The sequence below is a fragment of the Linepithema humile genome, chromosome 1, assembly GCF_040581485.1.
Source record: "Linepithema humile isolate Giens D197 chromosome 1, Lhum_UNIL_v1.0, whole genome shotgun sequence".
Taxonomy (NCBI): Eukaryota; Metazoa; Arthropoda; class Insecta; order Hymenoptera; family Formicidae; genus Linepithema; species Linepithema humile.
The window spans coordinates 15160087-15179205 of record NC_090128.1 but is presented as its reverse complement, the minus strand read 5'-3'; the positions used below and the strand labels follow the sequence as shown (position 1 = coordinate 15179205).

The following is a 19119-nucleotide window of genomic DNA, read 5'->3' as shown; positions in this document are numbered from 1 at the left end:
ATATTACGGTAATCTGTATTTTATTGTATTGTTGCGCCCATACTTTTCGCCGCTGATGCTGTGTTACAGTTGACGGACCGATCGATAATATCGATCACTAGAAAGTTGAAGCTAAATGGCATATGTTAATAATCTTTCTTATATTCGTTGTCAAGACAACGAATATTGATTAGCGGTTTAAAGGGTCTCTATGACAGTTTATAAACAAACTGTCATATGTCAGATCTTGGATAGCTGTCTGCTCGGGCGAACGTTTATGACAGCTCCGATCTTTGAATTGTATTATCGGTTACTTATTATTGAGTTCTGTGTTTATTATTAAAGTGTTTATTTTCATAAAAAGTGTTGGTTTATTTGTACGAACTGTGCGACGCGTTTCGGAAACGTAACATTTTGGGGGCTCGTCCGGGATAGCTCGTCCCTAAAAAATGACTTCGAGATCGGAAAGTGGAGTGGAAACGGGAAGAGTGACGCGGAAAAGACTACGGCCAATGACTCCGCTTTGTCCTGTGGGAGAGACGACTTCCTCAGAAGCAACGGCGTTACAGATCGCCTTGCGAGAAATTAAACATTTACACGCCGAGCGCTTGCAACAGGAGGAGGGATACCGCATTGAACGCTTGCAACAGCAGGAAGAATTTCAGGAACAGCTACTACGGCGTGAAGAGATGTTGCACAGAATGGAAGAACAGCTGAGGAATATCCAGGAATCTCAGCTAAGTCGTACAGATTTAAGAGATACTAGTGGTTAGAAATTTAGATAGGGCAACGGGTTGTAATGAAAGTAATTTAGAAAATTCAATCGCAAAAGAGTTAGGGTTTAAGTTAAAACCGTATAATTTTGACGGGACGGTACCGTTACGTGAATTTTTTTCTCAATTTGATTTGATCGCGAGTGCTAATCGATGGACAGATTCGGCTAAGACAGTCGCATTAGTGTCATGTTTACGTGGAAAAGCTCGTTCGGTTTTGGAATGTGTCACTGATATAGAAAATTTGAAATTTAATGAATTAAAATCGAGATTGGAGCTTCGCTTTGGAGAAAGTCAACTCGCACAATCGTATTATTCGCAATTTACAAACCGTCGGCAGAAATTCGGTGAAGATGAAGCAACTTTGGGGTCTGATATCGAACAATTGTCACAATTAATTTATCCGGAATGTACTCATCAAGTTCGCGAAAAGATTGCGTGTGCCCAATTTATTTCGTCTTTATCAGATTGTTTTATTAAACGAACATTACAATTGGAGGGAGTTTCTTCATTAGAAGTTGCAATTCAAAGAGCTAAAGCGGTAAAAGAAATTCAGGAAAACAGTTTTAATAGACAAGAGTGGAATTTAAACAAAAAGAAATTTCAGAAAGTATAGCAATTTAATTCTGAAAAGAAAGATGATCAGGAGAGAACAAATTTTAGATTTCAAAAAGATAAAGTTAAAAAGGAGTGCTGGCAATGCGGTAGTATAGGACATTTTCGTGCGGACTGTTCCACGCTAAAACAGAAGTCCGAGGAAAACTAGGCTTAGTCGAATTAGTTGGGGCGAATTCGACAAAGAGATACGGGGCCCCGAAAGGATTAAATATTTTAAGTTGTATAAATTGTAAAAAGGATGAATATAAAAACAAAATGTTTTGTGTAAAAGGATTTGTTAATAAGAAAAATTGTATTTTTAAAATTGATACAGGCTCTGATGTGACATTAATTAAAGAAAATTTTGTTAATTTTCCTGTTCAACGGGTTTTAACTAAAACTTCATTGAACTTAAGGTATCCTACGGGGGAAAAAGTTCCTGTTAAAGAAAAAGTAGAAATTTTGGTTGAAATAGGAAATTTTTCAATAAAATTGTCTGCTTTTGTTGTTGTAGATATGGTTGAGGATTGTTTGTTAGGAATCGATTTTCTATCGGAGATTAAATTTGACACATTTTGTGATTCTTTCTTTAAAAATTTTCCTTGTAAAGAAAAAGATTCTAGTTTGTTCTCGTGTTGCAGATTTTATGATGGAAATTCCTTCTTTCTTGAGAGAGCTTTTTGAAAAAGAGACAGAAGAATTAGAAGAAGTAAAAAAAAAATCAATTTGCTCAATTTTTAGTGGAATTTCAGGATGTTTTCGCAGAAGATATTGTCGCGGGAAATTGTAATGAAGTTGAACATAAGATTGAAGTGAAAGATTCCAATTCTATTAAACAAGTTCCTCGGCGTATTCCTTTTCATTTTCGTAGGGAAGTTGATAAGATTATTGAAGAAATGAAACAACAGAGAGTTATAGAAGAATCACAAAGTCTGTGGGTTTCTCCCGCGGTCTTAGTAAAAAAGAAAGATGGTTCGATTAGATTTTGTGTTGATTATAGGAAGTTGAATGCAGTAACTGTCAAAGATTCTTTTCCTTTGCCTCGAATAGATGATATACTAGATCGGTTGTCTGGAAATTCATGGTTTTCCACTTTGGACCTTAAAAGTGGATATTGGCAAGTAAAAATACGTCCTGAGGACAAAGAGAAAACAGCTTTTTCGGTAGGAAATGGATTGTGGCAATTCAGAGTAATGCCTTTCGGTCTTTGTAATGCTCCGGCAACTTTTGAACGTCTTATGGAAAGTGTGTTTCGTCAATTAATAAATAAAGATTGTTTAGTTTATTTAGATGACGTAATTATTTTCAGTCAAGATTTCGATGGATTACTTGGACGATTAAGAAAGATTTTTCTTCGACTTCGCTCTTCTAATTTAAAATTGAATCCTAAAAAATGTTCTTTCTTGAAGAAAGAAATTAAGTATTTAGGACATGTTGTTTCCGAAAAAGGGATTTCGACTGATGAAGAAAAGATATCTTCTGTAAAAAATTGGCCTATTCCTCGAACTAAGAAACAAATCAGGAGTTTTCTTGAATTTTGTTCTTATTACAGAAAGTTCGTCAAAGGATTTTCTTTAGTAGCTAAACCGTTATTTGTATTAACGGAAAATTCATCAAAATTTATTTGGACTGAGCAGTGCAATTCAGCTTTTGAGGAATTAAAGAAACGTTTAGTCACTTCTTCTATTCTTCCTTTTCCAAATGAGGTTGGACAATTCATTTTTGATTCAGATGCTTCTAATCACGGTATTGGTGCGGTTTTATCTCAAATTCAAGATGGAAAAGAGAAGGTTATAGCTTATTTTAGTAAGGTTTTGAGTAAATTTGAAAGAAATTATTGTGTTACACGGAGAGAATTACTCGCTGTTCTTGATTTACTTAAATCTTTTCAATAATATTAGATAGGAGCGTAAAGAGCCAACAGCCAGATATTCGTGCGAAGGTTATCGTATATTAGTTTATAACCATTAAACATTTACATTAAAAACAAACGTTTCAGCCTGTCATCAGGCTTTCATCAGTATTATTACAGAAACTAATAAAACGCAACGCATTAATTAAATACATATTAATTTAGGTTAATTATGTTAGGTTAAAATGTTTAGGTTAATTATGTTAATTTGCTTCTTATTTTGTATTTAATTAACGCGTTGCGTTTTATTAGTTTCTGTAATAATACTGATAAAGGCCTGATGACAGGCTGAAACGTTTGTTTTTAATGTAAATGTTTAATGGTTATAAACTAATATACGATAACCTTCGCACGACTTTTGGCTGTTGGCTCTTTACGCTCCTATCTAATATTATTGATTTTAACAATCATCAGAGCCTGATACATCTATAATTTTTAAATCTTTTCATCATTATTTATATGGTAAGAAATTTATTATCAGAACTGACCATATTTCTTTACGATGGCTTTTGTCTTTTAAGAATTTGGAAGGACAATTAGCGCGTTGGTTAGAACAAATGGAGCAATATGATTTTGAGATTATTCATCGAAAAGGAAATTTGCATGGAAATGCTGATGGGTTGTCTAGACGGCCTTGTGAAAAAATTAATTGTAATTATTGTTTCAAAACAGAGATTAGAGAAGAAAAAGAAGTTGGGCGAATTATTTTTGAATCTAAAACAATAAATTGGAGAGAAGAACAATTAAAAGATTCAGCTATAGTTAAGATACTTTATGGAAAGGAAGAAGATCGTCGACCTCTTTTGCAAGAAATTGTTTCTGAAGATTCTTCAGCCAAGGTCTATTGGACTCAATGGAATTCTCTTTTAGTTAAAAATGGAATTCTATATAGAAGCTGGAAGACACCTAATTTGAAAAATTCTGTTTTGCAAATGATTGTTCCCCGAGTAAAGATTGGTCAAATTTTGAAAGAAGCTCACGATTCTTTTTCAGGAGGACATTTTGGAATAAATAAAACCCTTGATAGAATTAGAAAACGATTTTATTGGGCAACATGTAAGGCTGATGTCGAAAATTGGTGTAGGACTTGTAAGATTTGCGTGTCAAAAAGAGGCCCTTCGGAAAAAGGAAAATCGGAATTTCAAATTTATAACACTGGTTCTCCATTTGAAAGACTTCAAATGGACATTCTTGGTCCATTTCCGTCTTCTTCTTTAGGAAATAAATATCTATTAGTTGTAGTTGATTGCTTTACCAGATGGGTAGAAGCTTTTTCTTTAAAAAATTTCAGGACTAGAACTGTTGCTGAGGTTTTTGTAAATCAATTTATTTCTAGATTCGGTGTGCCTTCAGAACTTCATACTGATCAGGGAAGAAATTTTGATTCTCGTCTTTTCTTTGAATTATCTCAATTATTAGGAATTAAAAAGACAAGAACTACTCCATTGCATCCGCAATCTAATGGAATGGTAAAGCGTCAGCATCAAACAATTTTAAATTATTTAGCAAAATTTGTTTCAACAAATCAACGTGATTGGGATCAATGGATAGGAATGTGTTTATTGGCTCTTAGATCAGCCAGACATGAGTCTGTTAAAATTTCTCCAGCAGAAATGTGTTTCGGTAGAGACTTAAAGTTACCATTAGATCTTCTTCGTGGAAATCCTCCCCAAGAGTCTATTTATTTCAGAGAAAATTATGTTTCTCAATTAAAAGAAAAATTGAATTGTATTCACGAAGAAACTATAGGACATTTAGATATTAGGTCTGCTAAAATTAAAGCTCTTTATGATCAAAATGCTCGTCAATTATCGTTTGATATAGGACAGAAAGTTTGGTTGTACAATCCTCAAAGATTTTTAGGAAGAACACCTAAATTACAAAGCAATTGGGAGGGACCTTATGAAGTTGTAAAAAAATTAAATGATGTAGTCTATTATATTAGAAAATCCAGTAAATATAAAAATAAAGTAGTTCATCTAGATAGATTAGTTCCCTATTATAAAAGACAAATTTTGGAATAAATAAATTTTTATAATTTTGAGTCTAAAGTTAACAATTTTCTTTCTATTTTCAAGTTACTCGTTTTATTTTGTGTTCAGTTACAGTGAACATAGAAGATTCTTGAAGGAAGGAATTAAGAACACCAGAAAAGCATGGCGGTGAATTTTGTTCTCAATGAAGATTGCCTCGCCCACGGTTTTTGACCGTGGTTTTCCCGTGGGACGGAGGCAAAGACTTAGGGAGTCCTCAGGGACGTTGGGTCCACGGAAGTTATTCCCCCCCTTGTCTGAAAATTAAGAAGTCGATGGGAAGTCAAGCCCGGTAACTTGCATGAAGTGCGAGGTAGAGCGAGGAAACATTCCCTGGAATCGACAGCTTGAGGATTGGAGATATTCGTTCGGAAAATCTGTTGCAGTAGCTCAGAGAAGAACAAAGGAACATCTCAGTTCTAAAGAAAAAGATTTAAAAATGATTGTCGGGACGACAATCTGGAAGAAGAGGGGCAGTGTTGCGCCCATACCTTTTGCCACTGATGCTGTGTGTTACAGCTGACGGACCGATCGATAATATCGATCGGTCACTAGAAAGTTGAAGCTAAATGGCATATGTTAATAATCTTTCTTATATTCGTTGTCAAGACAACGAATATTGATTAGCGGTTTAAAGGGTCTCTATGACAGTTTATAAACAAACTGTCATATGTCAGATCTTGGATAGCTGTCTGCTCGGGCGGACGTTTATGACAGCTCCGATCTTTGAATTGTATTATTGGTTACTTATTATTGAGTTCTGTGTTTATTATTAAAGTGTTTATTTTCATAAAAAGTGTTGGTTTATTTATGCGAACTGTGCGACGCGTTTCGGAAACGTAACAGTATATTTAGCTTGTATGTTATAATATGTTGAAAAACAATGTAACATGAAAAGTACAATTTTGTTCCCACAAAGATTCTTTAGAACAGGCTAGAGAGAAGGCGATGAACTATTCTTCATGCGATGATAGCGCAATAATTCACATAAACAAAAAGTCGCGTATTTCAAGTAGAACCCAAAAAAAAAAAACTGGGGTGTCTAATTCTGATTCCGAATGTGATTCTGAGCCGGCATCGGTTCTACCAAACCCACCAGCTCTTACAATTAATAAAAAGAAGTCAGTTAAGATATCCTCGAAAACTCTCGATGAGCCTGTTCAAGAAGTCGTAGATCTGCAGGTTATTGACGGATCTGTCGTATCACATAAAAGTAACGGCAAATTTTCATTTACTATATTATAAATCTTAGTATGACACACTATACAAAAATTACGCACTTATTACAGTGAGGTGCTGTAAACCTCACGTCGTTTTTATGCAATACCTTTCATAAATATTTACTTATACCGATGTGTTTTGTTAATTGAAGTTTATACCTGTATTGATAGTCGTTCCTTGATCTCATTTACAGTTTTTATTAGTGATATTGCGGGATTATTCTAGCACTTTTAAAATTTTGTAGGTATAAGGGACTTACATACATTAATCACAGAAACATCAGCTCGCATGGAAGGTATCTTTTTTTTTGTACAACTTTACCCTGATGGAAATATTTTTCTGAAAAAATATAACGAAATTTTACTGAAATGTATTTGAAAATTTCTCTCAATTAGCCCCATTAATTAATTTTATAAAATTTCAGCAATTTTTTATTAAAAAGTAACAATTTTCAGTTTAATTCAGTAAATTTCATAATGATAATTATTTTAAAACTTTTTTATTACTTTTCAACAGTATATTTTAACTTTCCTTATATTTCATAGTATTACATTAAATTTTCATACTGAAAATTATGATTTATTTTGAAACATATTCAGTAATTTTTCAAAAACTTTTATTTTACTTTGTATTGATTTTATAGTACTTTCAGCAAAATATTTCCATCAGGGATCAGTACTATCTGCTTTTTTGCAGTTTTATCTTAAAATTATTAATTTTTCAGCTCATTTCGAAGTAATATATGAAACGTTAACCGACCTTTCACAACAAGTCAAAGAATTAAACAGTCGTTCAGCAGCTGTCGAAAAAAAAGTTAATCGAACTACTTCCGGAGATTCTCCTATTTTGGATGTATCAAATATGCAGTGCTCTCTCCCACTAAAAACAATTGACGATGTCAAGGCTTTAGAAAGAAATTTATCAGAAAATCTGGAGGAATATAACAAATTTGTAAGCTCTATTTTGGCTCTTTTATTTACTGAATTATATGACACATTCCACCAATTATCAGGGAACGATTTGTATTGACCTCCAATTTTCTTCATCCTTTATTAGTGTCAAAAGGAAGACTCTAAATTTTAAAATCTCTAGCTCTATTAGGGACTGAGATAAACATATCAAAATGTTTTTTTACCTTATTTAGTGAGATAATTTCAATGTTTTTTTATGCAATGATTTTAAGTTTTAGTCAAACAAAATCTTTATTTTGCTTTATCAGCTTTCTTTACTACAAAAAAATCCATTTTTTATTTAAATTGCGTTTTTTCGCCCTTCCACTATATACAATCGTAATTTTTATTTTTTATTATTGAAAAATTCAGATTTTTCTATATAAAAATATGTCATTTCAATCGTGAGCTGGATTTCAAAACAATGCAAAAAAAAATTTTATAATTTTTTGAATTTATAAAAATTTGCAATTTAGAATTTTTAATGAATTTTAAACATTTTTTTCGATAGTTTTGTTGATTATAAAATTCATGAAAGATTCTAGATTGCAAAATTTTTTTAAATAAATTTGAAAAGTTAAAAAAAAATATTTTATTTTGCTTTGTTTTTAAATCTGGCTCACAATTGAAGTGAGATATTTTTATGTAAAAAGTTTGAACTTTTCTAAAAAAAATTATAAAAATAGCGATTTGATATGGTGGAAAGGCAAAAAAGAATGTAATTTAAAGAAGGAAATGCATTTTAGTAGTAAGAAAAGTTGATAGAGCAGAATAAATATTTTTTTGAAAAACTAATACCATATATATACGGACGAAAATGTTTGACCGCCCATACTATCGCCAGTAATTCTTTTTCGGTCGTATTATAATTTTGTTCCGCCTTTGAGAGAAGTCGGCTAGCGTACGCTATTGGACGATCTTGTCCTATTTTTCCTTGAGATAATATTGCGCCTATCGCAAAATCAGATGCGTCTGTCGTGACTATAAATTCATTATTAAAATCAGGGTAATTTAATACCGGTGCAGTAATTAACTTGCTTTTTAGATTTTTGAACGCGTTTTCTTGCTCTTGCGTCCATTCAAATTTTACTCCTTTTTTTGTCAATTTAGTGAGAGGTTTCACTATTTTAGAAAAATTTTCTATGAATTTTCGATAATATCCGGCTAATCCAATGAATGACTGTATATCTTTTACTTTTTTCGGTGTTGGAAAATTTTTTACCGCTTGGATCTTTCCAGGGTCAGGTTTAATGCCTCCCTCTGTTATTACGTGGCCTAAGTAAACTACTTCTTTTCGAAGAAATTCACACTTGTCCGGCTGTAATTTTAAATTATTTTCGCGAATTCTGTCGAATACTTCTGTTAAACGGCGATTATGGTCTTCTAGACTAGTGCCGTAAATGACAATATCGTCTAAATATACTAGACATCGTAAACCTTGAATTCCGGCCAATATTGTATTCATTAATCTTTGAAATGTCGCTGGAGCATTTTTAAGTCCGAACGGCATTCGGTTGAACTCGTAGTGTCCATACGGCGTCAAAAATGCTGTTTTTTCTCTGTCTTTTTCCGCCATTGGAATTTGATGGTAACCAGATGCCAAATCTAACGTTGTAAAATATTTTGAATTTCCCAACTGATCTAATATGTCAGTAATGTTTGGTAACGGGAAAGAATCTCCGATCGTTAAGTCGTTTAGTTTTCTAAAATCTACGACAACTCGTAATTTGGCTTTTCCTGATGCATCTGGTTTTTTAGGCACTACTAAAAGTGGCGCGTTCCACTGACTCGAACTTGGCCTTATTATTTTGTTATTTAGCATTTCTGTCACTTGTCGGCTCACCTCCTCCTTATGTTTCTCCGGCAGCCGATAAGGTCTCGTATTCGCGGGCGCTGCTCCGGCTCGCGTGGCGATCTCATGTTTCATCGCCTGTGTGCTAGACAGTGATTCTCCGTCGAGATGAAAAATATCGCAATAATTTTCGCTTATTTCCAGTATTGCTTTTTTCTCTTCTTCATTCAAATGGTCTATTCTTAAGAGATTTTTGACCTTGTTTTCACGTGACCTTGGAGTTGTTTCTTCCTTAACAGTTCCAATCGTGTGTACTTCCTCTTTTAGTTCCTCGACTTTTTCAATGTTCACGAAGGGCGTTTGAAAGTCTATTTCCTTGTCCGTGGTATTAATGACACTAACCGGGCAACAGTAGTCCTCTGCTTCCACTATGCAACTACCGATGATCACCCCTGGTTGTGTTTCCATTGCATGCACTATTCCCAGCGCATTTTTGCTTGTTGATGCTTTAATTATTGTCTCGCTTCTGGGAGCTAGTTTTATGTTGTTATGCTGAAATAGTTTGAATGTCGTTCCCTCGACCGTCAATTTCTTTACGGGATAGTCCCATTTCGTGACGTATTTGTTTAAAAAGTCCGCTCCTAGAATACCTTCGTATCCTATCGGAAAGTCGTCTTTTACTACATGCATTTTATGCATTATTGTTTTATCTTTTAATGTTATATGCGCTTTTATCACGCCTAACGTGTCAGCTTTCTGTCCCGTGGCACCGACTAATGTTACCGTTTCGTCATATACGGGTGTTTCTTCTAATAGACTTTTTATTTTAATCAGAGTTAGTGTAGCTCCAGTATCCACAAGCATTGTTGCGTGTTCGTTTTTCGCTTCCACTATTGGTAACGCGATTAAATCTAGATTTGCGTGTATTTTAGCTGTCTTATCTGTATGTGCTAACAACGCTTTTATGGGCCGTGTCTTTTTCTTGTTTGCTGCGTCATCTTCTTCGTCGTTGTCGGCCTTCTTTGCCTTATTCTCTTTAACTGTTTTATGTTGCGCGTTCTCTTTCGCATTCCCTTTTTCGGGTCGACCGTTTAATTGCCAGCACTCCTCCTGAAAGTGTCCGGGCTTTTTGCAATATTTGCAATATTTTTCTAATGCGTTTACTCTGTGTCCGTCAGCCTTCGGTAAACTGAATCGGTTCGCAAAACGACTTGTACGGCACTCACGCCCGATATGCCCCCATTTTCCGCACTTTGCACATTGCGGTGTCTTTTCCCGCGCTTTATTCGTGATTTTATAATAGGCATTATATTTATTTAACGCTGGGCTTGATCCTTGTAATTTTTCCTCAGCCGTTGCCACAGCAATAGCCTCTTGTAGCGTTCCGTAGTTCCTTGCGCGTACAATAGTTTTAATATTATCTTGTAATCCTATCTGGAAATTTTGTAACGCCAAGTTTTGTACGGTGTTTTTAATAGTGTTTTTCTCCATAATCGTGTGAGTTTTTCCCTCTATCATTGATTCATAGAGTTTCATAGCGAGTTGGTCTACTCTCGAACCAAAGTTTTGAGCACTTTCACCTTGTTTTTGCTTCAGAGTATTAAACTCTAATTGTAGGTGCGTAACACTCTTATGTGTAGTATAACCCCTTTCTATTTCCTGTTTTAATTGGGCGAACGATTGAATATTTCTCGTTTGGAAATCAAGTAAGATTTTCCCTTTCAGTTTTATGCACAGTATAGCCTTGAGTAATTGTAGCTCCTCTGTTGGATCTATGCTTTCCATCGCGTAGGTACTAGCACTTAAAAACTCCTGTATTCTATTTGGTGCTGTCCCGTCGATTTCCGGTATTAGGCTTCGGGCTTCTTTCAACTGCATATAATTGTTAGAATGGGTTGGCCTATTCCTTACGTCAGCGGGGCCTTGGCCGTACGATACGTTTATTTCTGGTGCGTTCATCGTTCCACGTGACGCGTTATTTAATTCACGGTTACTAGTTGATCCCTGTTGCTGCCCTTGTATACCGTATATTTGTGCGTTAAATCGTTCGTGCAAGTTAAGTATCTGTTCATGTAAATGTTCTTGCAGCACTTGCGTTTGCGCTCGCATCTCGTTTATCGCGTCTGCTAGTACTCCGATCTGTGTCTCTATTAAATTCTCTTGTATGTCGTTTGTAGCATTGGTCACATTCCCGTCTATGTTGATCTGTCGCCGCGGAGGCTCTCCGTCCTCAATTCGTGCGGTTACGTCGTTTGGCGGTTGTGCCATTGTTATTTCGTTGTTTAATTCTCGCGGATCAAAGATACTACTATCGTACGTAGTCGATGCAGTCTCAGTGCGCTCCGATATTCTACTCAATGGCCTCGTGGTTGTAGGCCTATCTTGGCGCGAATCCTCGCTTACTCCGGATATTAAGCTGTTATCTAATTCGCGGAAAGAATATTCTCGCGTTGTTTCAACGTTTTCGTCGACGTTCGCGACGCTTTCGTCTCTATCGTTTACTACGAATTCTCGCGGTGTTTCGCGCGGTTCCCTCTCGGGGTTACTCAAGGTGTTTATTGCGCGTCGTCCTTGGTCGCTTAACAACCAGGATTGATTCGGTTGTAAACTGGGGTCGTTTTGACTCGGATTACTGCCTAGCCAATATTCTATTTTTTATATCTTTTATATCTATTTTTTAAATCTGTACTGTTATTTTAAATATATATTAATGATTTTTTTCTTTTGTTACAGATGACTGATTTTTTATACGTTGATTATTATATTATATGGTTTTTATTTGTATATTATATATTATTTTTATCACACACACACACACACACGCGCGCGCGCGCGCGCACGCACGCACACATGTACAGTACACATTTTTAAAATAAATTTTATATTTTTTTACATTTTAATCTAATTGTATATATATATATATACCTTTCTTCTCCATATCTTTAGATTAACTTTAGTTATATTTAAAAATTAATAGCAAAAAAAACTATTATTCTTAGTATAAATTAATAAACAATCATGATATAAAATAATAATAATTAATTAAAAAGAAATAATAATTAATAGATAAAAAGAGAAATAGATAAAATATTAGAAAAAATTATAGGAAAAAATAATAAATGTAAAATATTAGATATAGAAAAATTTATTGGATATAGAAACTTTTTAAATTTATATTTTACACAAGCACGCGATAGATGTGACATATACTACGGCAGGAGATAAAGGGAGAGAGAAATAAAATTTTGTTTTTTTTATAATAAAGTGTAAAATTTTTATTAATCACATACATATATGTTCAAAATGTTTTTTATTATAATTACATATAAAGTTCCATTTTTTTTTTAAATTATTTTCAAAATTTATGTTTTAATAGGTCTAAGTACATTTGCATTCTGCTCCTCCTTTTGTATTCTTGCACTGAGGTGTTGCATACTCCGTTCTCCCGGTTCTGCAAAAAGTAGATGATCGATGTTTGATGTTGAGGAGTTGAGTGTACTTTGTGTAAATGTATCGCTGTCGGCGCCTTCTCTGGATGCATTTTTCTAATTTTTTCCAGTATCGCGGATCTATACTGCTTCGGTATCATAAAATATATGTAGTTATTGTAGCGTGAAGACATCGTTGATATTAGACTATCCGCAGCACATAACGGACACAACTTTTGTGTCAATAACGGTAGAATAGATTCTCGCAAAAACACCACAAAATCCTCCTCGGATTCTTCGAGTACACTCTCGTCATATTCACTCGTCCATTGGATCATTTCTTCGCGAAATATATCCGATATATACGGTTTAATGTATGCTGGAAATGTAGTGTACTTTTCCATTAGTTCTGCACTGGTTTTATATTTACTTCTACATATCTTACATGTTCTTAACCAATCTGTCAGAGTACTGAGATTTTCCTCTTGTAAGGTGAGACTGTCTTCCATCTCTGTAACAAATAAAAATTATTAAAATAAAAAATTATTAAAAAAATTAAAAAATTAAAAATTATAATTTAGAGAAAATATTTCTTTTACTTATTTCAATTTGCACAGAGTGCAATCTTTGCGGTACGGCGGGAGCCCGTCGATGTGATCGCGCTGCCACGGCTGGTTGTAGTGCTCGTTGCACCGACAGTATCCTCGCACTTCCGGATCCGCTCTTAAATGTTCCGGTAGCCTATCCTACACATGATCCACAAACCGAGCAAACTTGCTCAGAAGAAACACTTTCGGCACGAATTCTAATTCTTCCGCTGACAGGCTCAGAATGTCGCGTTCGTCCGAGAGCACGATGAACATTTCGACTGTTACCGCGAGTTGTTCTTGATGGACCATATATAGCTGCTTGTTGCACAAGATACTAATTAAAAATAGCGATAATGTTACATAAAATTGAAATCTGGCAACAATGGCGCCTAAAATGCTGACGTGGCTGCCTGTTGCTATGGGCTTTTGCACACGGCACTAATTAAAAATAGCTATGATGTCACACATATTGAAATCTCGCAACATGGCGCTGCCTAAAATTTGTATAAACATTCCTTATCACTCCCTCCATTGTCTGTTCTAAAAATAGTGATGATGTAATTTAAACAGACGCTCTACTTTGATGTGTAGAAAAAACCTGCACGTGCCTGCAAAGGATATAAACAATTCTCGGAACTATGAATCATTTTTGTATAAACAATCCTTATCTTTTCCAGGAATCCTTATCCCTCAATGACTCATGTTTGTATAAACAATTCTTATCTTATCTTTTCCAGGAATCCTTATCTCTTCCAGGAATTGATGTAATCTGATATCTTCCCCTCTCCCCTACACCTCCCTCGTGCCCACCCAACTCCAAAATTACCTCCTCTCCTCCAAAACGATGACGTCATTAACCCCACCACTGTAATCTGATACCCCTCTTCCCCTCTTCACCCGCACTCTCCTCATTACCCCCTGGGTTTGAACTCTCCTAGCTCTACTACTGAAAAAACGTTGGAAGTCATTTAAAAAAACTATTGGTTTCCACATTTAAAATCCAAAGTAAAGACACATATTTTAAATTGTTTAAAATGTTTGGCTTATACACCGCCTTTGGGAAAAACAGAAGGCACTTTGCATCCAATACCAAAAGGAAAAACACTCCCCTGAATGTATTGCACATTGAGAACTATTTAGGACCTATCGATAAACAATGTACGATTAAAAAGTATGTTTTTCTGATTGTAGATGCGTAAAAAGCATAAGAAACCGACTACATATAAAGAAAGTGATTATGTTCTATTGCGTAATTTTGATAGCACCGCTGGTATTTCTAAAAAACTAATTCCCCAATATGAGGGGCCATATGTTATTGCGAAATTATTACAAAATGATCAATATTTATTAAATAAGTATGTGATATAACTGGTTTTCAGAACACACAAAAAGAATACCGAGGAGTGTGGGAAGCCAAAAACATGCTATGGGTTAAATCAGATACTGATAAAATTGATTAATTTTAGCAAGACATCTAGATGTATTTCGTATTTAATTATTATTTCATTGCGTTAAATATCAGTTTATTGTTTTTGTTTTATTGGATTAAGAATGTATTTCGTATTTAATTATTATTTCATTGTGTTAAATATCAGTTTATTGTTTTTCTTTCATTAGATTAAAAATGTGTTTTGTGTTTAATTATCATTATGCAATGTCTCGTCCGGATGGATAATCGTAGTAGCGTTGAGCTGCGCTATCCTCAACAGGTTTTTAACACCAAATTCAAAAAAGGCGCCGCTCTCTTACACTGAGGCGCGCCTATTTGCACTCACGGTTCGTCATTTTGTGCGATTTCGTTTTTCCTGTTGTGCGATTCCTCAACACGTTAGGTGTAGTTTTTCCTTTTGATTTTTTGGTTTTTAATTTTTTCAGGTGTGGGTAGGTCTCCTCATAGGTCGAGGAAGAGTAAGAGATCGTCATCAACAAACGTCTGGCGGGCTCGGAAGAGAATGTCCCGCTTAAATGACATTTTGACGCAAAGTTAGGTTAGGCGCCCAATCGCCCTCTTCCCCCCCCCCCCCGTCTTTGCCAGCGTCTTTTTTCCCTGTGCAACAGGCGGACCATGGGTCACGTATCGAGTCAGAATCTATCAGAAATCTGATTCGAATATTCTGGTATCCCTTGCAAGACAAGTGGGACCAACGGACCCACAATTCAGATGTGTATGATATTGCTGGATCTGTATTTGCGAAATACAGGCGGCATGACGACACAACTTTTTTTGTCCGAATACTTGGAACATCCAATGGATCTTGGCAGTGGCGGGTGAGATCTTAGTCGAGGATGACACGTCCCCTAGACTATCTAAGCGAAACACGCTAATAGAAGACTCCTTGTCCATAATCTTGACCTTAAAAGAAGATACTGCGGATTCTCTTACTGAACAATTGTTTGGTTCCGATCTGGAAGGAGAGGAAATTTTATCCTGGAACGAGCTAGTGACACAGAGGTGGCGTGATCTAACGCGTAACGGGCTTCTCGCAGATCAATGGGAGCTTTTACTAAGAAAATACTCCCCTCCCGAGGTAACATTTCTCAGGCCCCCACCTTGAATCAGGCTCAGGTGGGCATAGTGCTGTGCGCTTTAGGCGAAGCCAGCTCGGATTTTCTTAGGCCAGCTACGCAGAATGCTTTCGGTCCTGAGGCTCGCATAGCTGTAACCATTGGCGGATCCTGAGGGAGGGCTTGGGGTTAAACCTTCCCCCCTTCCAAGTAAAAAATCAATTTTGCTGAATCCGTTTCAAAAATCTTGGTAAAGAATGCATTAAAGCAGGTTGAAGCCCCCTCCCTCCTCATTATCGACATCAGGATCCCCTAGTAGCTGTAACAAAGGTCAACGAAGGAGCGAGTGTTGCTGACCGGATTAAAAAATACCGGCGGCAATAAGGACACGCGCGATGATTCGGTCGCTAGATAAAGTACGGCGTCTTCGGACGCTCGTGTGAGTCTCTCCGCTCGCGCGGAGTTGACCGAACACGAAACAAGGATCCTGGTGGCCCTTTTTATCGACTCTCTTTGAGTAAAAGAGCGCGGATTACACCCGCCCTTAAATTGATCGCCAAAAATACAGCGGATGCCATTCCAGCTGACGACCTTCTTTTTTTCTTTCTTTGGAGAGCAGATGAGAACAGCGGCCTCTATGGAGAAATCATCCAGGAACATTATTAAATCGCCGCTAACAATATCTCGGAAGATTCAGCAACCAATTAAGCAACCATCGTAAGTAGTCCCCGTTAGATTGGGTAACGCCCGTGCCCCTGTGAGATACTTGAGATTAGCAACGAAGAGAACAGGGGCAGCGAACAACAGTCGCCGATCATCATACCGCTCCAAATCCCAGTCGAGGAGATACTAGACAGAAAGGAAGTAAATATTGCTGGCAGGTTGTCTTATTTTCTTCCCGGTGGAAGGAAATTATATCAGACCGGATAATCTTTCAGCCTGGCTATTGCTGGCTATAGGCCACCGGTCACATAACACTTATCCAAGTTGGAGGAACAGATTTGTTCTCAGGAGATTTCCAGACTTCTCGATAGAGGAACAATCGAGATTGTAGCGGATTGTAAGGTCTAATTTTTATCTCCGTTCTTAAGATTATTAAGAAATCAATCGAGAGGAGGGTTATTTATGTTTAATATAAATTGCCTCAATTAGTTTATTATAGCTCCGCAGTGCAAGCTAGAGGACTAGAAAACGGTAATTTGCCTCCTCTCCATAAATAATCTCTTGCCTTAATTGATTTAGAGGATGCATTCTTCCTTTTACTAATCCATACAGGATGATAGGAAGTTTTTGCGCTTTCGTTTTTGAAATCAACTTTTTCAGTTTAAAGTCCCACCTTTTGGACTGGCTTCAGCTCCTGATATCTTCACGAAGAGCTTACAATCAGTCTTATACTTTAGTAAGAAGGGTCTCTTCTCGGTGGTTTACTTGGACGACCTTCTCCCCATTGCACCAACATAGGACCAATGTGCGGAAGGTGTCGCTACAACGATGAGTTTTTTATCCTCTAAGATTTATTATTAACAAAGGTAAGAGTATACTCATGTCAACGAAGTCTTGCCGAATTTCTGAGTTTCATTTTTAATAACCAAGATTTGGCGGTTTTGATTCCGCCAGACAGAAGAGATAATCTCCTACAAATGACTGTTATCATATTAAGTAAAAATAAATGCAAGATTTGTCTTTTGGCAGGATAGAATGGTTTTCTGATATCGGTTTGCTCGGCCGTGGGGTATGGTATGCTGCATACTAAGATCCTGGAAAGAGTAAAGTTTATAACTTTTAGGGCAACAAACGATAACATCAAAGCCCCTTCCAGATGTCCTTTCCAGCTTCGCTCGGAGAGGGCCTTTTATGGTAGAAAGCTGTATTTATAAACAACATTGTATTAATTAAGTGGAACTTTTAGCGTATTTCACGCACTGAGATTCGTTGAGGCTCGCTTACAAGGATCTAACACCCTTTTAAGAGTAGATAATTCCACAGCTCTTTCATTGTTAATTAATTGTGTGGATTCAATAAAATTTTTCAGGTTAGCTGAACTTGCCAGTAAAATCTGGTATTGGTGCGCAGAACGGGATATATTCGTTTATGCCTCATATATTCCATCGGTTCAAAATATTGAGGCAGGCACTGAATCAGTACTTGCTTTGGCAGTACATATATTAAAATTGGAACGATACAGAGAAGATTAGCATGGCTCCTGCGCAAAGATGACACGCAAAATCGTGAAGCGTTCCACATTTTTCGCCTCGTGTTGGAAGAAACAGAGTGCGCTTAGGGTCAGGAGTATTTCGACAGAATTAATTTTTATCTTAGTCGTTTTGATACTGAATGGTTTGCCACATCGATTAATAGTAAGTGCCAGCGATTTGGCTTTTGGCATTCGGATTCCTTAGCACAAACAGTTGATACGTTTTCATTAAAATGGAACAAGATTTCCTTAGTAGCCGCGAAATTTTCCGGCAAGCTTGTTTGCTTAAGAGGACACAGTCCTTAGCATTGACTGCACTGTTCGCATCAAGGTCGGACGCTACAATAGCGCAATATTTAGAACCCCGTAGATTATGGTGGTCTTTCTGTAAACAAAAGGGTCAGCTGTTTTGCCCCGTCGGTCCCTGTCTTTCTAGAATCCTTATCTTCCTCCTTTTCAGATGTAGGCTTTTATGCTGTTTTAAATATCGCTTGGCCATATCTCCTATTTCTTCAAAAGAAAGAGGATTGCACCCTGTTAGTAAAAAGTTGTTTCAAGGGTGTTGCGATTTTAAAACCACAACGCCCTCGTTGTGATTACATCTTAAATCCATCTCCAGTAATTAATCATTTGGCCACTTTATATCCGCAGGAGGGTCTCGGGCTGGAATTGATATTGCGGCAGTTGATAACACCTCTCGCTTTCCCAACTGCGCAAAAAATGCAAACGCTTGCAGCTATACAACTATCGAACATTATTACATCAGATTCCGTAATCTTAAAAATCCCGGCTAAACTCAAAACCTCCGACGTTGGGAAAGCTCAGTCTTTATTTGCATTCAAACCTTTCCTGGACAAATCAGAATTTTGTGTTGTTTCCTTGATAAAATTTTATCTTCAGGTCACTTGCGACCTCCGTCAGAGGAGCCGCGACTCTTTCTTTCTCGCTGGTCGTGTTTCACACGATTCAGTTTCTTCCCAGACACTAAATTGTGGGGCCAAAACAGAACTAGACGCATCGGGAGTTGATATAAATATTTTTTCAGTACATTCTACTCGCCATGCTTCGACACCTCTCGCAGCAAGTAGAAGTGTAGTTTAGTCAAAATTAGACGGACTGCTGGCTGGGGCAAGTCTTTGGATGTT

The 19119-nt window shown here is 36.5% G+C and overlaps 1 non-coding gene across 1 annotated transcript; it reads left to right on the top strand.

Annotated features, from left to right (window-relative positions):
* Positions 1–17921: 17921 nt before the first annotated feature.
* On the top strand, positions 17922–18028 carry LOC136997556 (U6 spliceosomal RNA). The gene has a single exon (XR_010888270.1). It is a non-coding gene; the product is annotated as a U6 spliceosomal RNA (small nuclear RNA).
* Positions 18029–19119: the final 1091 nt, after the last annotated feature.